This window comes from Pygocentrus nattereri, chromosome 30 (genome assembly GCF_015220715.1).
Source record: "Pygocentrus nattereri isolate fPygNat1 chromosome 30, fPygNat1.pri, whole genome shotgun sequence".
NCBI classification, from domain to species: domain Eukaryota; kingdom Metazoa; phylum Chordata; class Actinopteri; order Characiformes; family Serrasalmidae; genus Pygocentrus; species Pygocentrus nattereri.
In genome coordinates this window covers 7066996-7072853 of record NC_051240.1, presented here as the reverse complement: position 1 = coordinate 7072853, position 5858 = coordinate 7066996, and positions in this window count along the sequence as shown.

Below are 5858 nucleotides of genomic sequence, written 5' to 3'. Positions count from 1 at the left end.
TGCTTTGAGTTTGTTTAGCGCTGCATTGATTGATGTAATAACCTTCTCAGGGAGCTTTTCAAAGCATTAAGCTCTTCAGACATCTGGTTCCTGTCATCCCTGAACAATTCTGGCTCAGTTTCTTTAGAACGGAGAACATAATAAATGGCACTCTGAATGACTTTGTTTACATCTCAACCCTTTAATTATGCAGATTTTTTAAAAAGTGTAGTTGTGCTTGTCCAGTAAAAACTCAACCCCCACCCAAACTTTACTACACGTGTAGTTGCTTCTTCAGTTTTGCACTTAAGGCTATTGTAGCTAACACAATGGAAGTTGATACCCCACCAATTGGCATCTTTCCAAGTGCATGCATAAACGATTGCATACTTGCCTTGGTGCCAAGTATCTTATCTTAATAAATACTTGCTAATGTGGTTTCAGACACTTCATGACACAGTATAAAGGCTCAGTCTGAGGAGGGATGCCATACCTTCAGTCACCCACTCACCCTGTAAAACTGCCACCCTTTTCCACCCCCTTGGGTTAATTTCGCTATGGGACATCCCCTAAGATGTCTTATTATCAATATTTTCTATTGTATCTCATAAAAATCCGCGGGCCACCACAGAGTCCAGATGTCAACGTTACTCAATATATTTGTGGTTTGTGAGAAGCAGAAAATGCTAAACCAACTACTAAGACTGAATTTTGGAGGTGTGCTTTTAGTATCTAATGTGTCCGCTTTCTGCCTCTGCGCCCTCAGCCACTTTTTAATACAGCTTCTGTTCTTTTCAGGAGGCTTGCTTTGAGGTTTTCAAAGAAGTCTGCAAGGATGTTTTTCCACACATCCAAAGTTCTTAGAAGTTGGGTTATTTTTACTGCAGATTTCTTTGAAAAACTGAAGGTGAGTCTCCTGAACAGGATGGAAGCTGTAATAAAGCTAAAGAGTGGACACTATAGATACTGTAAAATAATATAATTGGTTATTAAGGCCCCTGTATAATTTTCCTTTATATATATTGTTTTTCTGTTTCTGGCACAAAAAAATGAACAGCTTGTATTTACTGTCTGTTTTGGATGGTAAATAAATAAAGGATGGTGTCTGACTTTTGCAAAGAACTGAGCATAAGGTAAAAAATGCCCGACTGTATTAGTGCAGAGCTTGTTTGTGATTACACGTCCAGGTTTGTGAGCGTTTTAGTAATAGACAGTAGACAGTAATAATAATGTTTGGGAATGACATGTATGTGATTACATGTCAAACTGTGTCTCAGTCACCTCTGTCCTACACTCAGCATACTGCGCGTTGATGACCTTCTGTGACTGTCTCCTCGTCTTTGTGTCATTCAGCCCTCCACTGCAGATCTTTATCACTGTGAGCGGGATTCTTTCACACATTCCACAAACCCTCAGAGAGCAGCCAGGGTGAAATCCGGGCCTGAGGAATGTACTGTGCACACTTACACACACTCACTCTGAAGAATATTCTGCAAGTATGTACATGTAGTTACAATAACTGTTTCAGATATTCTGCCCCTAAAACCTGGAAACCTCAGTGTGCCTTGTAGACCTTTAGAGAAGGTCTAATGATTTCTGTAATATTAAAAATACAAGTCAGGTCATTAATGCAATTAATCTCTGTAATAAGACTCATATCATTGTCAAGTTTTGGTTGGAAACAAAAAGCATTACATTCTTGAAACACCACATTGAAAATGACCTAATCAGGCCTGTTTTCTGGTAGATACAATCAAGCAAATTATCTCATTGGTTAGGACTTCAGGAACTGAACTAAACTGAAGGCCTAGATTCGCCAGCTTCTTGTTCAAATTTTCCCAATCCAGCTTAAATGGTGCCTGAGGCGCCAAAATCTAACTGCAGTGCCATTTAAGGTGGAACGGGAAAATTCAAACGTGACAATTTATTGTTTGACAGTTTCCTGTTGCAGATTACAAATATCAGGAAACCATCTGGAGTGATTATAAATGCAAACAAGTCCATTCATCTCTAAATAATTAATGTCCATCTTAAAAATTTCTTTTTGCCTTGTTGTTAGCTACTAGCTAGCTAGGTGATACTGTTGTCTGCGTTGCTATGTGACCAGCAGTCTGCATGCCAACGAGTTAGCAGATATTAGCAGATATGGCCTAATTAACTCCAGTGTTTAAGTCTAGTTATTGTTAAAACTGTGTTAGAATGATCAGCAGAGCTTTATTTTACTGCAAAGGAGGATTATTTTATTTTTACTTAAAAACCTGATTCCGTTGTGGAGCCACAACAGTCCAACCAATGCATCAGAGGGAAAATGGCAGCAGCTCCAAGCCGGAGACGGACTCACTGTAAAACTGCTATGAGGTAAAATCCATGTTAATTTGTATGTAAGCTTGGACCTGGAATGTCTTTTACAATTGTCAAGTCTACATTTAATTTAGAACGGCCACAAAATGTTCATGTTTTTCACCATTACTTTAGTGCTAACATACTATTGAAATCCCATAAGGGAGTTGACAGAAATCAGCATGTTGTTTCATGATGTTGATGTTTCATGTTTTTGACTTAGTTTTGACATTTGTGACCCAAACTGAAGGCCTAGCTCTCATTAACGATGGTTCATCACTGACGTTTATTGCCGTAAAGTGTTAACAATCAACAGTATAGTTTAAAAAAAAAAGTGTTCAAAGCAGTCTCCACCAAATCACTAACCACCCACCGCTGCATCATCACAGACCCTCATTACCCCGGACAAAAACTGCTCACTTGAGGAGGGGGGGCACCAACTTGAAAATCTCACTGCTCACAGACCCTCTTCAGCTACAGCTTTTTGCACAGGGGCATTTGGAGTCTTTTATTTTAGAATTGTTCTGGGCCAAACTACACTGTGCTGTATTAGAGCTCAGCAGAATGAATTCTTAATGCATACATGATCAAAAATTAGTATGAAGCCTAAAAATATGTTTATGGCTTTTTTATGAATTATAAGTACCCTATTTAAATGTGTGCTTTCATGGCTGTCATGCAATATTTATACACTGCTCAAAAAAATAAAGGGAACACTTAAACAACACAATATAACTCCAAGGAAATCAAACTTCTGTGAAATCAAACTGTCCACTTAGGAAGCAACACTGATTGACAATCACTCAGACAATCAATCACATGCTGCTGTGCAAATGGAAGAGACAACAGGTGGAAATTATTGGCGATTAGCAAGACACACTCAATAAAGGAGTGGTTCTGCAGGTGGGGACCACAGACCACTTCTCAGTACCTTTCTGCTTTCTGGCTGATGTTTTGGTCACTTTTGAATGTTGGTGGTGCTTTCACACTCGTGGTAGCATGAGACGGACTCTACAACCCACACAAGTGGCTCAGGTAGTGCAGCTCATCCAGGATGGCACATCAATGCGAGCTGTGGCAAGAAGGTTTGCTGTGTCTGTCAGCGTAGTTCCCCAGACCTGAATCCGATTGAGCACATATGGGACATCATGTCTCACCACAGACTGTCCAGGAGTTGGCGGATGCTTTGGTCCAGGTCTGGGAGGAGATCCCTCAGGAGACCATCCGCCACCTCATCAGGAGCTGCCCAGGCATTGTAGGGAGGTCATACAGGCACGTGGAGGCCACACACAATACTGAGCCTCATTTTGACTTGTTTTAAGGACATCACATCAAAGTTGGATCAGCCTGTCGTGTGTTTTTCCATTTTAATTTTGTGTGTGACTCCAAATCCAGGCCTCCATTGGTTAATAAATTTGATTTCCATTGATGATTTTTGTGATTTTGTTGTCAGCACATTCAACTTTGTACAGAAGAAAGTATTCAATGAGAATATTTCATTCATTCAGATCTAGGATGTGTTATTTGAGTGTTCCCTTTATTTTTTTGAGCAGTGTAGTATGCCATCCTGAATCCAGCATTTTCCTTTACAATACCTTCTCCAGTGTCTTACGATTTGCTCAGGCATCAAATTAACATCCAAGAATGTAATCTGAGAATGCATAGAAGACAATCACAGACAAGAGACACACCCCACATGGCATCCTCCTCACAACTACTGTCCAGTACTAGCATGGTGAGTGCAGTCTACATGTGCTTCGGGGCCTTTTAAAGAGATGTTTCACTGCAGAATGCTAACAAAACTAACAATGAGCCATAAATCTGACAGCATCATGAGTCTAACTGCACAGTCCTCTCTATCAGCTGCTGCCGTTGGCATTTCTGGGTGAAGTGTTCTCCAGCTACCTGTCAAGATCTCACACACTCGGAGTAAAGGTCATGATAAACTTACAGCTTTTCTGGGCAAGACAGTTAGGCTAGTAAGTTTTAGCCATGGATAAAATTGCCTTTTTATTACGTTTTTATTATAAAATTGTCTTATTTATGTTCATTCAAATAAAATGTAAGGACTTCTATTGAAACCATAATGTGATGTTAAATCCAAAAAATCCCAGGCTACACCTCACAGTGTAAACACCTCAGTGTCACTGCTGGGCTGAGACGAGTCCACCAACCAAAAATATCCAGCCAACAGGGTCCTGTGGGCAGCATCATGTGACCACTGATGAAGGACTAGAGGATGACCAACACACTCTGCAGCAGCAGATGAGCTGTCATCTCTGACTTTACATCTACAAGGTGGACCAACAAGGAAGAAGTGTCTAATAAAGTGGACAGTGAGTGGACACAGTGTTTAAAACCTCCTGCAGCACTGCTGTGTCTGATCCACTCATACCAGCACAACACACACTGACACGCCACCAACACGTCACCCAAATGATACCTGCTCTGTGGTGGTCCTGTGGGGGTCCTACCCATTGAAGAACAGGGTAACAAAGTGTGCAGAGAAACAGATGGACTGCATAGTGCACCAATATGGTAAGTAGAGATGATTAAATAGACAAAGGGTGGAGAAACAAGGAGGTGGTTTTAATGTCATGGCTGATTGATGTATGTATTTAACTTGCAGTATGTCGCTGCTGTCAGAGGAAAACTTTGTATCTCCATTTTTTTTTCAGTTTTTGACATGGTCAAATGACTGGTCCTTTAGATTGTGTGTAAATTATATGATGAATGGCCCAAAAGAAATGATACAAAATGACTTGGAAAAACATCTGGTTCCTTACATTAAACACCTGGCTGACTTACATTAAAAATAAAGTAGATTTTTACCTTCTCCCTGTAAAGTTACCATTTTGGAGATACGATCTTTTCTTCTGACAACAGCGACATACTATTGCTGATTTGACTGTATTCTAGAGTTTTTACAAGACAAATTGCATGGTTTGTTGATTTTCTGTGAAAGTGTAAATCAGTTAAAACGTCCAACGTGTGCAGAGAACACGTTGAAATATGGCTCAATTTTTGGGCACAATTTTCTTTATTTCTTTATTTCCATATTGAAATATGATATAAAATGTGCCACTTTTGAACACAATCCTGATTACTTTATATACCTTCTCGGTATGTGTGTACTTTTTAGTTCATATTTATTTAATATGATATAGTGCTCGTCATATTTAATCACTGCATCTATTGTAGTAATACTTTTATTTCATTTGTTTTTGGAAAAAGTGTTTAATCTTTGAAAATCCCACTGGAAAATGATCCGAACAGGATTGTTTTCTCTGTGGTATCTAGGCAGATTAGTGCCAAGCTGGTTCTCCCATTGGTTAGGACTTCAGGGGCTGAACTGAAGGCCTTACACATCTGATTAAATACCAGCAGTTGGAATCAAGCTATCATGTTTTCATTTACTGATTTTGTGAGAAACAACATCGCTCTAGGCGCACAACTGTATTAAGCCAATTTTCATTAGAAAGCAAAACCATCAAACCAACCATTTTTTTTTCAGCAGCTGTTCCGACTTCATAATAGAA